At 48.3% G+C, this 19,958-nt stretch overlaps 1 protein-coding gene across 2 annotated transcripts in view; it reads right to left on the reverse strand.

Moving 5' to 3' along the window:
- Positions 1-19,958, reverse strand: part of POU2F3 (POU class 2 homeobox 3) — a 183,944-nt gene that overhangs the window by 109,996 nt on the left and 53,990 nt on the right. The window contains exon 1 of one of the 2 annotated variants that reach the window (XM_063941938.1): positions 18,320-18,447. The exons of the other annotated variant lie outside the window; for it this stretch is intronic. The gene's annotated coding sequence lies outside the window, so the exon portion shown is untranslated. Of the gene's footprint in view, positions 1-18,319; positions 18,448-19,958 lie in introns of those variants that run through there. 2 annotated transcript variants of the gene reach the window in all.

Here is a 19,958-nt window from a genome sequence, read left to right on the forward strand (position 1 = left end):
GCTTGGGGAGGTGAGGGGCTATGTGCAGGGAGGGGGACTATGGCTATCTATGCTGGCAGGGAACTATTGTTATGTGATGGGAGGGAGGTGGGGACAACTGTATGACTGTGTTGGGAGTGGTGGAGACTACGGCTATGTGTTGGGGGACTATGGCTATTGCTTGGGGAGTTGGGGGCTATGGCTATTTACTGGGAGGGGACTATGGCTATGTGCTGGGAGGGTGATGGGGACTATGACTATATGACTGTGGGGGCTTATATGGCACTGTGGGGGCATATGTGTATCTGGCACCATGGGGGCATATCTGGCACTATTAGGGCATATCTTGCACCATGGGAGCTTGTGTATCTGGCAATGTCGGGACATATCTGGCAACATGGGGGAAGATCTGGCACTGTCGGGGCATATGTGTATCTCTCACTGTGGGGGCATGTGTGTATCTGGCACTGTGGGGGCATGTGTATATCTGGCACTGTGGGGGCATATGTGTATCTGGCACTATAGGGGGCATATGTCTATTTGGCACTGCACTATTGGGGTCATATATGTATCATGCCCCCATTTTCATTGGCCACACCCCATATGGCATGTGGCCACAACCATTTTTTGGTGTGCGCGCGCCTATTGCCACTAAGATTTGGTTTCTACTTGCACCACTGGGTAGTGCGCTGCACTGCACTTCTTTGCACTACTATTTGATTATACTACCTGGCTTTGGGTGGCATTGCCTCCTTAGCCAGGCCAGGCACTCCTCAGTGTTTTAAGAATTACTGTGTGGGCATAATGTATAAAGGGACCTGCTACTGTGTGGTTATAATGTGTATAAGGGTTACAACTGTGTAGCGTAATTTGAATTGGGGGAACTATTGTATGGTCTTGCCCCTTTCCCACAAGATCATGTCCCTTTTTTGCACCTGCACCTTCCCTATTTCAAATATAGGGGGCGCCAGTCCCTTTCTTTGCCAGGGGCGCCCGGACCCCTAGATACACCCCTGGCTGTACCACAAACTGCCCAGAGCTAGGAACTAGTGGGAGCTGTGGCTGTGTCTACAAACTACCCGGTACCAGGAACTAGTATAGCACTTGTATCCACCAACTGCGCAGAGCCTGGAACATCACAATGGCAGTATCAATGAATTTGTATTCCAAGCAAACAGCTACACTCATCATTCTAACACCTAACATGTATCATTTGTTTTCCACATCTTTTAAATTGAACGGAGAGTTTTTTTGTGAAGAGGCAAAAACAAAGAAGAGGCAGTATGTGAATAAACCCACTAACTGTGTGAAACGCACCTCATACCCCACTTATGAGAACCCGTGGTGTGCACACGGGGCCCCGGCACCAGGCAGTGCACTTTAGCATGACATACTGTATACCACTATAGTTATAGGTACACTGTCTCAGTGTTCTCTCATTCTCTCACAGCTGATTACAAAAGTATATATTGCCCACTACATTCTCTTACGCATATTAGGCGTGGTGAATTATTTACAGTCATTAAATATCTTTTGTTCTCTAATTACTGCATGTCTCAATTGTATATTATGTAACTATCACTCAATTGGTTTTCTGTACAGTGTTGATGTTGCCAGCTGTAATACTCATGTTATGGTAGTCACCAGGGCAGCCTACAGGGGGGGACTGGTGTCCCGGGCCCTTACAGAGAGGGGGGCCCACCCCTAGCTCCTACTACCAATACCTGGAGAGCTGCATCACTCTGTGAAACAACAGTGGGCTGATCCACAGGGAGGACTTCTTAAAACAAGCCTTCAACTGCACATCAGCTCTCTGTGAACCGTTCCTGTAGGTCCGCAACACTCCACGTATTTGTAATATTACAACGTATGACATCACATAGGGGTGGAGTGGTGCGGCAGAATCTTTTTTTTTAGGGGGGGGAGGGCTGTCTCTTTTGTCAGTCCCAGGCCCCACAATTTCTGATGGGTCGTCTGGAAGGGTAGGTAAGTCTCCCAAAATGTTTGTTTTCCCATCTGACCGAGTAAAGTGGGCGGTGCGAATGGTCGATTACGTGATTCTTGATAAATCACGTTATCGTAGCTACGTCCCTCACTGTATAATCTCGGCATTATATAGCAGGGGCGTGGCAACATTGAGTGTCTCGGCCACCACGCCCCCGTACCGTGCCTCATCTCCACCCCGCCTTTTATGATACGTCATCGTCCCCGCACCGACCCACCCCCCAACTTGCTGAGCTGACCTGGTTGCTCTATCCCGGAGAGAGCAGGTAGGAAGTCGGCAAGTGTGATCTCGCTCTACTGTATCTCCCACCAAACTGTACATATGCCCCTGAGAATCCTTTGACATTTGTCTACTATATTGCATGTACAGTACACCAGATGCCTTCTTTTTGATTCAGAAGTAAAGCTGGGTACACACTTTAAGATTATCTGTCCACTATGGCTGGTTGGAACTAAAAATCTGCAATGTATGGGAGCAAATGACAACCAGTCATTTGGTACCAAATGCCCAAAAATGGACAAACATAAATTGGTTAAATCAAACAACCATTTTGTCTATTTTCCCAGTGTTTGGGAGCAAATGGTCGTTTGTTAATGATGAATTGCTCTGGTCATAAGTATCCCCTGCCAGAACTCGCGGAAAGTTGTACACTTAATCATCGGGAGCCCATAATCCCCTCTCTGTACAGCAGCGAATAGTGAAAGGTGATAAAATAATTGGCTCCCATATTTTACTTTCTATTCATATTTACAAACCAAGATAGTTATGGGATTTATTATTTGGACCGCTTGGGAGGACGCACTTGGGGAACAGGGCTTACAATATAATACCCCTTTCACATCGCAAAAATAACCCGGTATAGATCCGGCATATTGCCGGGTCAACACGGGTCGGTGTGCGGTGTGAAAGGGCCATGGCCGAATTCCCGGGTCGCCCGACCCGGTAATTCATCCCAGGATATAAGAATGGTGCGTAAATGGATTCCTGGGTCGATGTGACCCGGGACCCGTTTACTACATAGGGAGAGGCGGTGCAGAGATGAGCTCATCTCCCAGCGTCGCCTCCACCCCCACCCCCGCTGCCAGCTCCGCCCCCCACCGCTATGACAACCGAACCGGCAATTTTCCGAGTCGGGAAACCAGTGCTTAGCCTCCAATGCCGGATCCCACCCGGGAAGGACCCGTTTCCAATTCCCGGGTTGGATCCGGCATTGGAGATGTGAAAGGGGTATTACTGAGCAGCAACAATTATTTTCTGGGTTTTAGAACTTGATAATGGGTTTATGAATAAAACACGCCAAATGTGTAGCTTATTTGTTACTGCCAGAGTACGCTGAAACTCAGAACTTCACAAGAGCTGGGGAGCTCCAAAGGAATGGAATATATCATTTTACCACTTGCAATAAACCTATTAACCAATCTACACTAACCAAACTAAATGGACATACTAGAGGTGTAGTGAGAAGCTAGAACATTCTAGGATCCAACCATATTAATCACAGCAATCGCACAATTACTCTCTTATTTACAGGTCCGGCGATAGGGGGGGTACAAAGGGGACAACTGTACCGGGCCCCAAGGATAAGAGGGGCCTAAAGTATATGCTAAGTACCCGGCAGGGATGTGAGCCGTCTTGTCCAAATAGGGAGCGAGCTGTATGCGGTGTGGCCACAGCCTTAGAGTGACAGGAGCCTCTCACACAAAGTGACTGTGTTCTGCTCTGTTGCAGGCAGTTACGGGACATGGCAGCAGATCCGTTGGCCAGGATTCCCGTGCCCTGCATTGGCCTCTTCAGGAAGGGTTTGCTGTGCGGTGTTCTGCTCTGGGAAGTGCAGCACAGGTGAGTCTCTCCCCGGGGTAAGAGTGGCTTGGTGAGGAGAGAGGGAGACACAGACTGTGGTGTGTAAGGGGGAGGAAGGAGAGATATACATATTTATATATTTGTATAAATATACCGTATATACTTGAGTATAAGCCGACTTTTTCAGCACTTTTTTTTGTGCTGAAAAAGCCACCTCGGCTTATACTCGAGTTAGTGGCAGTGCAGTGTGACAGGCAGAGCAGTGTGAAGGAGGGACACGGAGCGCACAGCGCGCGCCTCTCCTGTGTCCCTCCTGCATCTCCGGCGGCAGCGGCGGGTCTATTAAAGGAAGTACCCGTTCGTGACCTCTGATCACGAACCGGCACTTCCTTTAATAGACCCGCCGCGGCCGCCGGAGATGCAGGAGGGACACAGGAGAGGCGCGCGCTGTGCGCTCCGTGTCCCTCCTTCAGAAGACAGCGCGGGATTGACGGAGGGGTAAGTAACAGGCACTGGGGGAGCATATTTGGCACTTGGGGAGGGGGCATATGTGGCAGCATGAGGGGCATATGTGGCAGCATGAGGGGCATATCTGGCAGCATGAGGGCATATCTGGCACTGTGGGGCATATTTGGCAGCATGAGGGCATATCTGGCACATCAGGCACTGTGGGGCATATCTGGCAGTATGAGGGCATATCTGCCACTGTGGGGGCATATCTGGCAGTATGAGGGCATATCTGGCACTGAGGGCTGTGTACGGCTAGAGCTGCATTTCCCACCCTAGGCTTATACTCGAGTCAATAAGTTTTCCCAGGTTTTTGTGGTAGAATTAGGTGCCTCGGCTTATATTCGGGTCAACTTATACTCGAGTATATACGGTATATATATATATATATATAAAATATATATATATATATATATATATATATATATTTATTTATTTATTTTAACAGTTTCTTATTTAGTGCAAACTCTGTTGCACTTTAATAAATAAATACACACATATTTATATATACAGTGCATCTGGAAAGTATTCACAGCGCTTCACTTTTTCCACATTTTGTTATGTTACAGCCTTATTGCATAATGGAATAAATGTATTTTTTTCCCCTCAAAATTCTACACACAATACCCCATAATGACAACGTGAAAATTTTTTTTTTGAGATTTTTGCAAATTTATTAAAAATAAAAAACTAAAACTAAGAAATCACATGTACATAAGTATTCACAGCCTTTGACATGAAGCTCAAAATTGAGCTCAGGTGCATCCTGTTTCCACTGGTCATCCTTGAGATGTTCCTACAGCTTAATTGGAGCTCACCTGTGGTAAATTCAGTTGATTGAACATGATTTGGAAAGGCACACACCTGTCTATATAAAGTCCCACACTTGACAGCGCATGTCTGAGTACAAACCAAGCATGAAGTCAAAGGAATTGTCTGTAGACCTCCAAGACAGGATTGTCTCGAGGCACAAATCTGGGGAAGAGTGCAGAAAAATATCTTCTGCTTTGAAGGTCACAATGAGCACAGTGGCCTCCATCATCCATAAATGGAAGAAGTTCGGAACTACCAGGACTCTTCCTAGAGCTGGCAGGCCGTCTAAATTAAGGGCCCTTGTCATGGAGGTGACCAAGAGTCTGATGGTCACTCTGTCAGAGCTACAGCATTCCTCTGTGGAGAGAGGACAACCTTCCAGAAGGACAACCATCTCTGCAACAATCCACCAATCAGGTCTGTATGGTAGAGTGGCCATACTGAAGCCACTTCTTAGTAAAAAGCAAATGGCCCACCTGGAGTTTGCCAAAATGCACCTGAAGGACTCTCAGATCATGAGAAACAAAATTCTTTGGTCTGATGAGACAAAGATTGAACTCTTTGGTGTGAATGCCAGGCGTCATGTTTGGAGGAAACCAGGCACCGCTCATCACCAGGCCAATACCATCCCTACAGTGAAGCATGGCGGTGGCAGCATCATGCTGTGGGGATGTTTTTCAGCGGCAGGAACTGGAAGACTAGTCAGGATAGAGGGAAAGATGAATGCAGCAATGTACAGAGACATTCTGGATGATCATCTTCTCCAGAGCGCTCTAGAACTCAGACTGGGGCGATGGTTCATCTTTCAGCAAGACAACGACCCTAACCACACAGCCAAGGAGTGGCTTCAGGACAATTCTGTGAATGTCCTTGAGTGGCACAGCCAGAGCCCAGACTTGAATCCTTTTGAACATCTCTGGAGAGATCTGAAAATGGCTGTGCACTGACGCTTCTCATCCAACCTGATGGAGCTTGAGAGGTGCTGCAAAGAGGAATGGGTGAAACTGCCCTAAGATAGGTGTGGAACCTGCCCTCATGCTCCAGGCGCCTGCCTCTGTTAAGGGCACTGAAGTCCCGCCAGTAGCTAAAACATGGCGTGTCACACAGTGCTCGGTGGCTGCACTGCAGGAGAAAGAGGGATGGCTGCTCTCCCAGGCCCCACCAGCACAATAAAGTTTTTTTCTTTTGGGCACAGCGCATGATGTCAAGACGACCGTGCGCTGTGACTGAAGAATGAGGAGGAGCCACCGCCGCAGTGCTGATCTGGTATGAGGGCAGTAGAGGTAAGTGTAGCTGCTGAAGAGACACAGAGGGGGGAGGAAGCCATGGGGAGACACGGGGGGCAGGCAGCTACACGGATACAAGACGCAGAGGGGGCGGCAGCCATGGAAAGACACGGGAGGGGGAGAGACAGGCAGCCATGCGAAGACAAGACACAGGGGAGGACAGCCATAAGGAGACACAGGGGGAGAGGCAGCCATGGGGAGACACAGGGGAGAGGCCGCCATGGGGAGACACAGGGAGAGGCTGCCATGCGGATACACAGGGGGAGAGGCAGCTATAGGGAGGTACAGGGGGGGGAGGCAGCCATGGAGAGACACCCCTTTAATTTTACCCCACATGCACATTTGGGGGGGGCGCTATAGCACGCATGTGCTCTGGGCGCCGTGGCTACACGCTACACCTCTGCTCCCAGGCTTAATACATAGGGCTCAATATTTTATTGTTGTAAATACTGTACATAAAAAGTACGCCTGAGTCCCAAACTTTTGATTCATAAATTATTGTTTATTAATATTGGTATTATATTTAAAAAAGTTAAACATTTTGTACACATTATAGTAATAATCTGCGGTGAAGTTATATGTTCAGCTCTGCAGTAAGTGTGCGGCATGACACATTACAGTATAGATGGAGGTTCTTCCTACATCCATCCGGTGGTCGATGCTGATAACTGGGCTGCAGCTAAATTGCTACTGTTCTACGTTTTCATGGTAACTTCGTTTGTATGAGCCCTTAGAACAGGGGTGTCCAAACTTTTTGCAAAGAGGGCCAAATTTGGTGAGGTGAAAATGTGTGGGGGCCGATCAGATACACAAATGCCCCCAGCAGTGCTGCCAGATACACCAGAGCCGGCCCTAACCAATATGATGCCCTAGGCAAGATTTTGTCTGGTGCCCCCTAGCACCACCGCTGGTTCCGCCTCTGAACGTTCACCTCTTTCCCAGCACCATCACCCGCCCCTCATCCATAGCAGTCCTTATTTTGGTGTTTGTACCCCCTATATTTTAAATAGGAACAGTTCGCACATTTGGTGCTCAGCCCAAAAAGGTATGTGTTTTTGCTGGCAAAGGGCATGGCCATACAATAGTAACCCCAGTTCCAATTACACCACACAGTACTGCAACTTTATTCACATTTGATCATGCGATAGTGTCCATAATTCATATTACATCACACAGTAATACCACTTTACCTTATAAACGTTACTCCTCACAGTAGAGCCCCTTATTCACATTACATCACACTGAATTGCTCCTTATTCACATTACACCACACCCTATTGCTCTTTATTCACATTAGACGACACAGTAATGCCCTTTCTATACGCAATGCCACATAGTAGAGCACCTTATACACATAATGCCACAGAGTAATGCCCCTTACACACATGAGACACATTATTAATGTCTTTATACACATAATGCCACACAGTAATGCCCCTTACACATATGACACACATTATTAATGTCCTTATAAACATAATGCACCTTACACATTATGACAACCTTTATTAATGCCCTTTTACACATAATGTCCTTTACACATATGCCGCACATTATTAATGCCCTTATACACATAATGACACATAGTGCCCCCTACACATTTGCTGCACATTATTAGTGCCCCTATACACATAATGACACACATACAGTAGTACCCTGTTACACATATACTGCACATTATTAATGCCCTTATACACATAATGACACACATAGTGGTCCTTTACACATATGTTGCACATTATTAATGCATTTTTACATGACACACATAATGCTCCTTACAGATATTCCGAACACTACTGCACAACCAACCCACTCACATGCACACAGCACTCACACTGCAACTAACACTGTGACCTCTGCCTCTGCTTGGATACAAATGTGTCCTCATACATCGTGCATCAATGCTAACGTCGGGCACCTTTTTTTATGAAAATGCATCTTATTTGCATTGCTTGTGGCTAGGATGTACAAGCAGCTTCTGCTGATTAAAATGAAATGCAGCATGCCTATATACTGTGTGAGACTGTGGCTGTATCTGCATATGAAATGCTACACACAGAATATAGGCATGCCGCATATCATTTTGATCAGCAGAAGCTACTGATGCCCCTAGGTATATCAAATGCCCTAGGCAATTGCCTAGTTTGCCTATGCCTATGGCCGGCTCTGAGATACACAAATGCCCCAATGCCAGATACACATTATATGCCCTCTGCAGTACTGCCAGATACACATTATATGCCCCCACAGTGCTGCCAGATACACATTATATGCCCCCAGCAGTGCCGCCAGATACACATTATATGCCCCCTACAGTGCTGCCAGATACACATTATATGTCCCCACAGTACTGCCAGATACACATTATATGCCCCCGGCAGTGCTGCCAGATACACATTATATGCCCCCTACAGTGCTGCCAGATACACATTATATGTCCCCACAGTACTGCCAGATACACATTATATGCCCCCACAGTGCTGCCAGATACACACTATATGCCCCCACAGTGCTGCCAGATACACCTTATATGCCCCCACAGTGCTGCCAGATACACATTATATGCCCCCACAGTGCTGCCAGATAGATACACACTATATGCCCCTACAGTGCTGCCAGATACACATTATATGCCCCCACAGTGCTGCTAGATACACATTATATGCCCCCAGCAGTGCTACCAGATACACATTATATGCCCCCAGCAGTGCTGCCAGATACACATTATATGCCCCCAGCAGTGCTACCACATACACATTATATGCCTCCGGCAGTGCTGCCAGATACACATTATATGCCCCCAGCAGTGCTGCCAGATACACATTATATGCCCCCACAGTGCTGCCAGATACACACTATATGCCCCCACAGTGCTGCCAGATACACATTATATGCCCCCACAGTGCTGCCAGATACACATTATATGCCCCCACAGTGCTGCCAGATAGATACACACTATATGCCCCCACAGTGCTGCCAGATACACATTATATGCCCCCAGCAGTGCTGCCAGATACACATTATATGCCCCCAGCAGTGCTACCAGATACACATTATATGCCCTCGGCAGTGCTGCCAGATACACATTATATGCCCCCAGCAGTGCTGCCAGATACACATTATATGCCCCCAGCAGTGCTGCCAGATACACATTATATGCCCCCAGCAGTGCTGCCAGATACACATTATATGCCCCCGGCAGTGCTGCACATGAGGGGGAGAAGCACTAAACTTATTGAGACCACTGATCACAGCACTCTGCTGCGGAGCTGCAGTAAAGATGGCCACCGTGATCATCCTCCCTGGTGTCTCCTTTTATAGAGTCATACACACAGGAGAGCTGGGTTTGTCTCGGCGGGAGAGGCAACCCCAGCCCTCCGGTCTCACCAGATCAGCAGCAGACCAGCCTATAGTCTGCACGCAGAGGAGGGGAAGATAGCTGTCAGTCACTGTGTAGTGCGGCTGACAGCAACGGGCAGGGAGTGTCAGCGCGGCAGGGTGCGACGATCAGTAATAAACAAGCAGGGCAGGCTGCGGGCCAGTGGAAATGTGAGCACTGGCCGCAACTGGCCCCCGGGCCAGACTTTGGACATGTCTGCCTTAGAACAATTACTGTAAATATACAAAATTACAGAAAGAGTCAATATTACACAGGCTGCCACTCTGCATTAAAAAACAAAAAATGATTTGGGGTTACTGAGAGTTCTAGATTACACACAGATAGGACTGGGAAAGAGAGGAGATTTATCAAAGCTTGGAGAAAGATAAAGTGGAGAGAGATAAAGTAACAACCAATCAACTCCTGTAATTTTACAGGCTGTGTTTGAAAAATGTCAGGAGCTGATTGGCGGGTACTTTATCTCTGTCATCACTTTATCTCCAAGTTTTGACTAATCTACTCCATAGACTCTCTGACAAGGATAAAGTGTAACACAAGCATGGCTGAGGGACAGACAAACTGACAGTGCTAGGAGACAGGCTCACAGGACAGACTGACACACACACACACACACACACACACACACACACACACACACACACACACACACACACACACACACACAGTGCTGGGAGACAGGCTCACAGGACAGACACACACACACACACACACACACACACACACACACACACACACACACACACACACACACACACACACACAGTGCTGGGAGACAGGCTCACAGGACAGACCGACAGACACACACACAGTGCTGAGAGACAGACTGACACACACGCACACACGCACACACACGCACGCACACACACACACACACACGCATGCATGCACGCACGCACACACACACAGTGCTGAGAGACAGACTCACAGGGCAGACTGACACACACACACACACACACACACACACACACACACACACACACACACACACACAGTGCTGAGAGACAGACTCAGAGGACAGACTGACGCACACACACACACACACACACACACACACACACACACACACACACCTGGGAAACAGACTCACAGGACAGACTGCCAGACACGCTGACAGTGCCGGCAGATAGGCTCACAGGACAGACTGACAGACACATTGCCAGTGATCACCTAATTTTCCCTGCAGATCACTCAGTTACAGATTCTCCTTTTCCCTGAGCTGTGTGCTGGGAGCCTCCTGATTACACAGAGCAGACATTCAGCACAGTGCTTGGCCTGTTCTGTTACTTAATGAACCATGCTTGCCTACCCTCCCGAAACAGCTAGGTGGCTCCCAAAAATCGTGTGGTGCTCCCGACCCCCAGTAAGTAGGCACAATTCCCAGAGCTGCCCACACACTGTCACCAAGCTGCCCACTTAAACTGGGTGGACCGGGTGAATCACATAATTGTAGCCACACCCCCCACTGTACAATTCTGGTTATCTCGGCATTGTACAGTGGGGGGCGTGGTTACAATGACGCAAACGTGCTGCCCCCACTCACTTTCTCTTTCACTGCATCACGTCACCTCCCCACCCCCTGTGACAAACCACTCCCCCTGTGTAGCACAGTGCTGTGCAGACCTGGGTGCGGGAGGGTCGGGGGGGCCGCGGGTGGGGAAGGGTCGGGGGGTGCCGCGGATATATAGGAGATATTGTGTGCGTGTGTGTGAATACACCAGTGACACTCACAGACACAGGGAAGATGACAGTATAGTGTATATATAATATAGTATGGGATATATATATATATATTTACTTATTGTGTGTGTGTGTGTGTGTGTGTGTGTGTGTGTGTGTGGACATCCCAGTGACACTCACAGACACAGGGAAGATGTCAGCTTTGGGTGCCCCCCTCTCTTCCTGGACTCTATCCCCCTCGGGCAATGGCCACAGGCCGGCCCTGGATTTCTCACCTGGCGGCGGTGGTGGAGTCCAGGCTCGGGTGCAGCATGTGTGGGGGCTCAGGGGGTGGCAGTGGTGCAACAGCAGCGGGGCCGGGGAGGAGGAGGCGGCGGGAGGGCCGACCGGCGGATGGGGGGCGGCGGCAGTGCAGCAGCAGCTGCGGTGCCGGGGAGGAGGAGGCGGGAGGCCCAGCCGGCGGATGGTCTGATCACAAACAGACGGGTCATGTGAGGGGATCTCTCGCCTGCCTCTCCTGCACTGTCGCCGAAACACGTGAGGAGGAGGGAGGCGGGTAGAGCACAGCAGCACTACCAGGCTCAGCGGCTGCGGCTCTCACGCACTGCGGCGGGACACACCGAGCAGCACCGGCAGCCCAGCGACGAACTGGGACCTTGATTCAGCCCTGGCATTTGTGAACGCGTGTGCGTCACGAGGGGGGGGGCACGCACACGTGCCACAGGGGGCGCGTCGTACAATGTATGGGGGCATGCCACGAGTCATGGGGGCGTGGACTCGTGGCACGCCCCCATTACTATGCCAACGGTTGCTGGGGGGGGCAGGGGGCACTGCGAGTCCAGGCGGCGTGGGCTCGTGGCACACCCGCATTTCCATGGAGACCATGGAACCAGAGAGCCAGAGGCTGTGCTGCGTGCGGCCTTCCTGGCTCTCTGAGCGACCGATTCGGACCACCTGTCCATCGGCCCTTCTGGCATGTGCCAGAAGTGCCTGATGGCCAGTCCGGCCATGCCGGCAGCACAGAGGACAGAGGCAGGAGCTGGAGGGACGGCCGATGCAGGAGCGGGCGGGCCCGACACACACAGCGATCACAGCAGGAGCGAGCAGGCCCGACATGCCAGATCTGTGACTCTATGACTCTGACTCCGCCCAGCGTTGTGACTATGCCCAGCATTGTGACTCCGCCCAGTATTAGAAAATGAGTCACAGAGTCACAGATCTGGGCTAATATACAGGAGAAAACTTTATAAGCAAACTGCAGAAATTCATGTATTTCTATCTCACAGCAACTGTCATGTTATTATTGTCAGTGAAATATAATGCACAATGTACATTTTCAGGTTTACTCCCCATATTACAATGGCAGCTGTCATTTCACTTTCCCTTCCACTGCCGTCAGCTGCAAAACAGGGTTCCACTGCATTGGCATAGGGGCAGATAAACCAGCCTTTAGTTTGGATCTCTCTTTGAAGACGACACCTGCCACAATTAATAAAACTAGATACTGAATAATAAGCAAATTAAGTACAAGTGGTAGCTTGAGTATTGAGTCACCTGTCATTTAGAAATATAGGGGGTCATTCCGAGTTGTTCGCTCTGTATTTTTTTCTCGCAACGGAGCGATTAGTCGCTAATGCGCATGCGCAATGTCCGCAGTGCGACTGCGCCAAGTAAATTTGCTATGCAGTTAGGTATTTTACTCACGGCATTACGAGGTTTTTTCTTCGTGCTGGTGATCGTAATGTGATTGACAGGAAGTGGGTGTTTCTGGGCGGAAACAGGCCGTTTTATGGGTGTGTGCGAAATAACGCTACCGTTTCTGGGAAAAACGCGGGAGTGGCTGGAGAAACGGAGGAGTGTCTGGGCGAACGCTGGGTGTGTTTGTGACGTCAAACCAGGAACGACAAGCACTGAACTGATCGCAGATGCCGAGTAAGTGTGGAGCTACTCAGAAACTGCTAAGAGGTGTCTATTCGCTATTTTGCTAATCTTTCGTTCGCAATTTTGATAAGCCTAGATTCACTCCCAGTAGGTGGCGGCTTAGCGTGTGCAAAGCTGCTAAAAGCAGCTTGCGAGCGAACAACTCGGAATGACCCCCATAGTTTGCCATCCTCCACACATGATGAAGTACTAAGTATTGTGTAATTTGTGTTCATTTACTTACAATATAGAGCTAAGATGCCAACAAAGCATATGGATTCAGAAGACCCACATACATTATGTGCTTGTTTTATAATCCCTGCATCATTTAACACTTAATGTGCTTGTTGCTTTTTAGATTTTTTCCAATTAAATAGCTGATTCTGGATAATTTCCTCTTATGTTTGCTGAAGGGGCATATAAAGAGGAGAGGGGCAGGCCCATGTGCATTGTACATGCCCCCCTCCCATTGGCTCAGGCACCGAGTAGACTCTGACACTGGGCATATGAAAATCTCTTGGCAAATGGCGTGACTGAGTGCCATTTTTCTGGTGATCTCTCTACTGTGCAGATCATCTGGAAACTTGCACAGGTCATTAACATTTTATGTGGAGAGGTATGTATGTACTGTAGGCTACAGGTTCAGGGTATACAATGTGGGCCACCTGCTGCACCCATTATAGATACGCCCATGTGTTCCTGATCCCCTTTCGGTATCACATCTGTACTTTTTTTTGGGCTCATGCATATAGTCATAGCCAGTTTAAGGGGGGGGGGGATGCAGGGCATACTGTACCCTGGGCCCCCCTCTATCAGGCCCACAACCCCACCCCCACCCCCCCAGCCAAAGCACACTGACATCACACTGACATCATTAGCTTTCCCTATTATGCAGCAGCAGTTCCAGACAGTCAGAATGTGAGCAGGACAATATGCAGTGCAGGCAGAGACACAGGCGTATCAGATTTCATGAACTATCGATGGATCTTCCCAACCAGATGAGAGATAGGAGGGTGGAGAGAGCTGTAAGTGACACATGGTGTGATCCCTGTGTCACTTACAGCTCTCTCCACACCTGGGTGTTTGAGTCAGGTGTAACTTGTTATTTAATGAGGGTCTACTCTGACACACACACAGTCCTCCTGAGTCCTGTCCCAGTGTGTAAGTAGTACAGAGGCTGCTGCTATTTTTGCATGTGACAACATAAATTATAGATTTTATTTTTCTATGGGTATTTTAAGGTTGTTTAAGTTGTCTTTGTTCCACTACAAGAACATTTTATAAAATAGTTGTTTTTCAATTAGGTGGAGCTATAAACAGTACCCAGGCATTATTAAACTATTAGTTTAAATTTAATATACACAATCCATACATCCCAACATGACCCATTCAAAGAGGAACAAACTGCTCTCTACCTGGACTTCCTTCATAAGTTATGTTTGCAATCAACACAGCTTAACACAGGTGACTACACATATATTAAGAGGGAAGTCCATGTAAAGAGCATGTTGTCCCTCCTGAAATGGGTCATGTTGGGAGGTATGCACAATCTTAAATACAGTCCCCCCCCCCATCCTTCCCCCACACCTCCACCGGGGCCCCCCTGTCTAAAGTGCCCCGAGAACCCCCAAGGCTTAATCCTGCCCTGCATATAGCCAGCTTTATTCATTAATGCAGTGTTCATTTTGACAAGGATTTTCAATTTAGTTTAATCTTAGTCACTTAATTAAAATTGTGGTTGGTTTAAGTCACATTTTAGTCTTTTTCTTTTGCTTCGTTTTAGTCAAGATTTAGTCGGTGGATCTCAGTTTACATTTTAGTCCAATTTCAGTCAATACAGGTTGAGTCTCCCTTATCCAAAATGCTTGGGACCAGAGGTATTTTGGATATGGGATTTTTCCGTATTTTGGAATAATTGCCTACCATAATGAGATATCATGGTGATGGGACCTAAATCTAAGCACAGAATGCATTTATGTTTCATATATACCATATACACACAGCCTGAAGGTCATTTTAGCCAATATTTTTTATAACTTTGTGTATTAAACAAAGTGTGTGTACATTCACACAATTCATTTATGTTTCATATACACCTTATACACACAGCCTGAAGGACATTTAATACAATATTTTTAATTACTTTGTGTATTAAACAACGTTTGTGTACATTGAGCCATCAGAAAACAAAGGTTTCACTATCTCACTCTCACTCAAAAAAGTCCGTATTTCGGAATATTCCGTATTTCGGAATATTTGGATATGGGATACTCAACCTGTATTTTAGTCATACAATTTGCAGTTTAATGATGCTGTAATGGATTTTGCTGAAGAACATTTCTCTAAAATTCCCTTGTGAAGTTTTCATACCTCTAACTATGCGTTTAGTACTCTAGGCTCTGTAGGCTGAGAATGTGTTACAAACTGAGTCTGACTTACCTTGTGCTCCCATATATCCTATTCAAATGAATGCCTTAAGTTTGTTAGAACAAACAAGTGCAATACACAATGCTATTTCCTTCACAGCAGGTCATATTTATTTTCTGCAAATATCTAGAACATATAATTGTTCTTTAAAAATGTAAAACCCAACTTTCAGTATTAATTTTGACAAGGGTTTTAAATTTAGTTTTTAGGGGGTTACTCAGAGATGGACGCAGATTGCTGCAAATGCAGCAAGGTCAGCATCCATCTCCTCACATGCTGGTGGCTGCCCAACACAGGGCAAGGCTGCCCAGCATATGTGGTGCCGCCTCACGATGCATCTGCAATTTAATTGCTAACGCATCGAATTAAGCTTGACTCCTGCCAGAGCAGCCTGGCTGCACTGTCAGGCGGTCTGCCGCCATATGTTTAATCAGAGCAGCATGCTCCCGGCATGCCCCCGTTCGGCCTGCAAGTTGGTGAAATGCTGTGTTGCCACCCCCCGAATACCTGTCGCTGTGAATCACCTTGCAGTCGCATCCTTCGAGGTGTAGTGTCGCGCACACACACTATGGCTATGGCTAGTGCGTGTGCAGAGACCTGCTGAATGTAGCTGCTGCGTACAGACACGCGGCTGCGTTCGGCTCTGAATCACTCCGTTAGTGCATAATAAATAAGTATATTGCATATGAGAGTTCTACCTAATTTGAAAGGCAAAGGGTATTATGGGTATTATATTTACTATGCTGCGGTTGGACAATTTTTTTAAAACGGCAATTGAAATAAATGCTGAGTCAGACATGTTTAGCATTAATGAAAGAGTTGTTTGAAAACCACAGAGCTAAAATATAATCGGTAATAGAGGGCATTTTATTAGTTCATAATTATATCATAGACAAATTGGCAGAGTAATCTAGACTGTAGTTCCCTCTCAGTGCCAGTGCTATAATCCACCGTGTCAGCCCCCAACCCGCATCATGATGTCACATTGAGAGGGTGGGGCCATAGGACTGGGATGAAGAGGAGTGTCTGGAGCATTCCAAATAAGCATCCTACGCCAAATGCAGAACCCATGGGGAAGCAATTGGTGCCCCCCCCATGGTCCTGGTTGTGCCACCACTCACACACAACTTGTTACAGCCTTGCCCCAGGCACTCAGCTCCTTCCTCATCCCAGTAGCCCTGTCCCCTTGTTGTGATGTCCAGACATTAAATGTTCCGGGGCAGAGTCAGCAGAGGGTAGATTATTGCCCTGCTTTGACCCTACCTTTATCTATTCCTACACTTCTTAATGTCCAGAGGGTCCTCCACAGGGTTTATTTTTCCTCTCCTGGGTGCTGAAGGCTGACTCTTCGTGAGTCCATAGATTCCTAAAGTTTGTGGCTGTTACATAATTATCATGGCTTATGTAAATCTGTCCATACAAGACAGTCATAATTATATTTAGTCTCCAGTCTTTACTAGATGCTACTTAATCAGGGACCTCAAACTACTGCAGTTAAGACTGTTACTCTACTGTCCCATTGGAGCACATGCTCTGCTGTATAGCAGCTAGACACAGGGCCTAATTCAGCCCTGACCACAGGTCTGCTGCAGTACGCAGATTTACGATTATCGGGAATCTGCGGCTGCGCAAGGTCCATTCAGCGCAGAACGGGCTTTGCGATCTCAACCACATTTCCTCACTACTACTGCCTGAGTTTTCTGTGTTTTTTTACCGCATTTTTATATGTACTAGGGGGGTAATTCAGACCCGATCGCACGCTGCAGTTTATCGCATCAGTGCGATCGGGTCAAAACTGCGCATGCGCCAGCGCCGCAGTGCGCCGGTGCATGCCAGATGGCCGAAGGCCTGTCAATCAGGCAGAGGCGGTCGCTGGGCGGGGAAGTGGGGTGGAACGGCGGCGTTTGGCCGCTGTTTCGTGGGTGCGGCCTGGCCAACGCAGGCGTGGCCAGACCGAACGGGGGGCTGGCCGCAGCGGCTGCGTGACTTCACACGCAGCCGCTGCAGGCAGGGGAGCGATGAGTAGCTCCCGGCCAGCACGCTAAAGCTGCGCTGGTCGGGAGCTACTCTTGAAGTGCAAAGGCATCGACGCTGTGCGATGCCTTTGCACTTCTGCGGGGGAAGAGCCGGCACTGACATGCGGGGTGGGATAGCCCTGTGCTGGGCGTCCCCCCGCATGTCAGTGTGAATGATCGTAGCTGTATACGATCATCTCAGAATGACCCCCTATAGCCTGGCCGCTGGATATTCGGCGCTTTTGATAGCGTTACCCTATTGAAGCCTATGGGCTTCTTACTGCAGCCTTCCTGAGAAGTATCCCCCTGTCTCCTTCTGTGCCCTTCTCCAAAGCTCATTACGGGAATCTGGCTGTGCGGGCAGCTGCAGGGATCCATATGTGAGACGGAGATCACTGTCCCATCAACCCCACCTCAGTGTCGGGCTCTGCAGCACCTTAATGCCATCCGGCATCTTCCTCCTCATAGAACGCATGACAAGCACACACACCTCCACTCCCGGCATCCTAGGCTGCACTTGTTGAGCCCCAGTGACAGCAGCGACGGTGGAGCTGGCATCCGTCTCATTAGTTCCCCCGGGGTCAAGGCGCAGTTGAGCAACCTCCCTCCTCACAGATGACGGCCTTCACGCTCATGCAGGCATCACAAAGGGCAGCTCTTATCGGGGAGAGCTGTCCTTTGCAATACTAATCACATATGTTAGTCATATACGATTAGCATCAATGTGGTAAGTGGCGGGATGTACCACAGATGCTTAGTACATCCCACTCCCAGTAGCTTTATATTTTTCCCTGCATCTTTCTTAACAGAACAAAATAAATCCCAATTCCAAGTTTTACTATTCTAGTGACAGAAAGTCAATGCAAGGAGCATCCAAGTGACCACCATAATATACAGATAGTCAGGGGCGTAGCTATGTCAGTCGGGGCCCCATAGCATAATTTCATGTGCAGCCCCCCTACGGTGGATTACTTTAGGATCGCCTCCCCCAGTGGACCACACGCAGCACTCACCATTGGGGCCCCGTTTGTTTATAAAGTTGTCAGCAGTTTGCTGCTGCACTTCCGCCTCATCTGCATTGCTGCCTCTTCCGCTCTCCCGGCCCGGCTTCGCCTCGTGTCTCCTCACAGACGCTGGGAGGAGGCTTGGCCATGGTCGAGGGATGTCCTGCAGCCTCAGCCACGCCTCCTCCCAGCATTAGTTAGTACACAGGAGGCAGAGCCCGCAGGGTCAGCAGGTGTGTCTGCACAATTGTAAGGTTAAAGGTTGTCAGCACCGGGGCTCAGAAACTAGGTGAAGTGGAAGGCTCGGGCCCCAGAGACGACTCGGGCCCCACAGCAGCCACATCGTCTGCATCTATGGTAGCTACGCCCTTGCAGATAGTAACCTAATGATTGTCGTACAATACACAGAGCATCCCGGTAATCACTTTACAGTACAGGGAGCATTAAAGTGACCACAGAATAATGGGGGTAATTCCAAGTTGATCGCAGCAGGAATTTTTTTAGCAGTTGGGCAAAACCATGTGCACTGCAGGGGGGGCAGATATAACATTTGCAGAGAGAGTTAGATTTGGGTGGGTTATTTTATTTCTGTGCAGGGTAAATACTGGCTGCTTTATTTTTACACTGCAAATTAGATTGTAGATTGAACACACCACACCCAAATCTAACTCTCTCTGCACATGTTATATCTGCCTCCCCTGCAGTGCACATGGTTTTGCCCAATTGCTAACAGAATTCCTGCTGCGATCAACTTGGAATTACCCCCAATGGGTTGTAAAAGTGGAAGTCAGCAGGAAATAATTAAGAAACATGTTTAAAAAAAAAATAAGAATCTCATGTGACAGTCACTAACAGCCATTGGTGGTCATTCCGAGTTGTTCACTCACTAGCAGTTTTTAGCAGCAGTGCAAACGCTATGCCGCCTCCCACTTTGAGTATATTTTAGCTCAGCAGAAGTGCGAACAAAAGGATCGCAGAGCGGCTTCAAGTAGCTCAAAACCTACTCAGCGCTTGCGGTCACTTCAGACTGTTTATTTCCTGTTTTGACGTCACGGACACGCCCTGCGTTCGCCCAGCCACGCCTTCGTTTTTCCTGGCATGCCTGCGTTTTTACGAACACTCCCT

Source organism: Pseudophryne corroboree, chromosome 10, assembly GCF_028390025.1.
Source record: "Pseudophryne corroboree isolate aPseCor3 chromosome 10, aPseCor3.hap2, whole genome shotgun sequence".
Lineage (NCBI taxonomy): Eukaryota > Metazoa > Chordata > Amphibia > Anura > Myobatrachidae > Pseudophryne > Pseudophryne corroboree.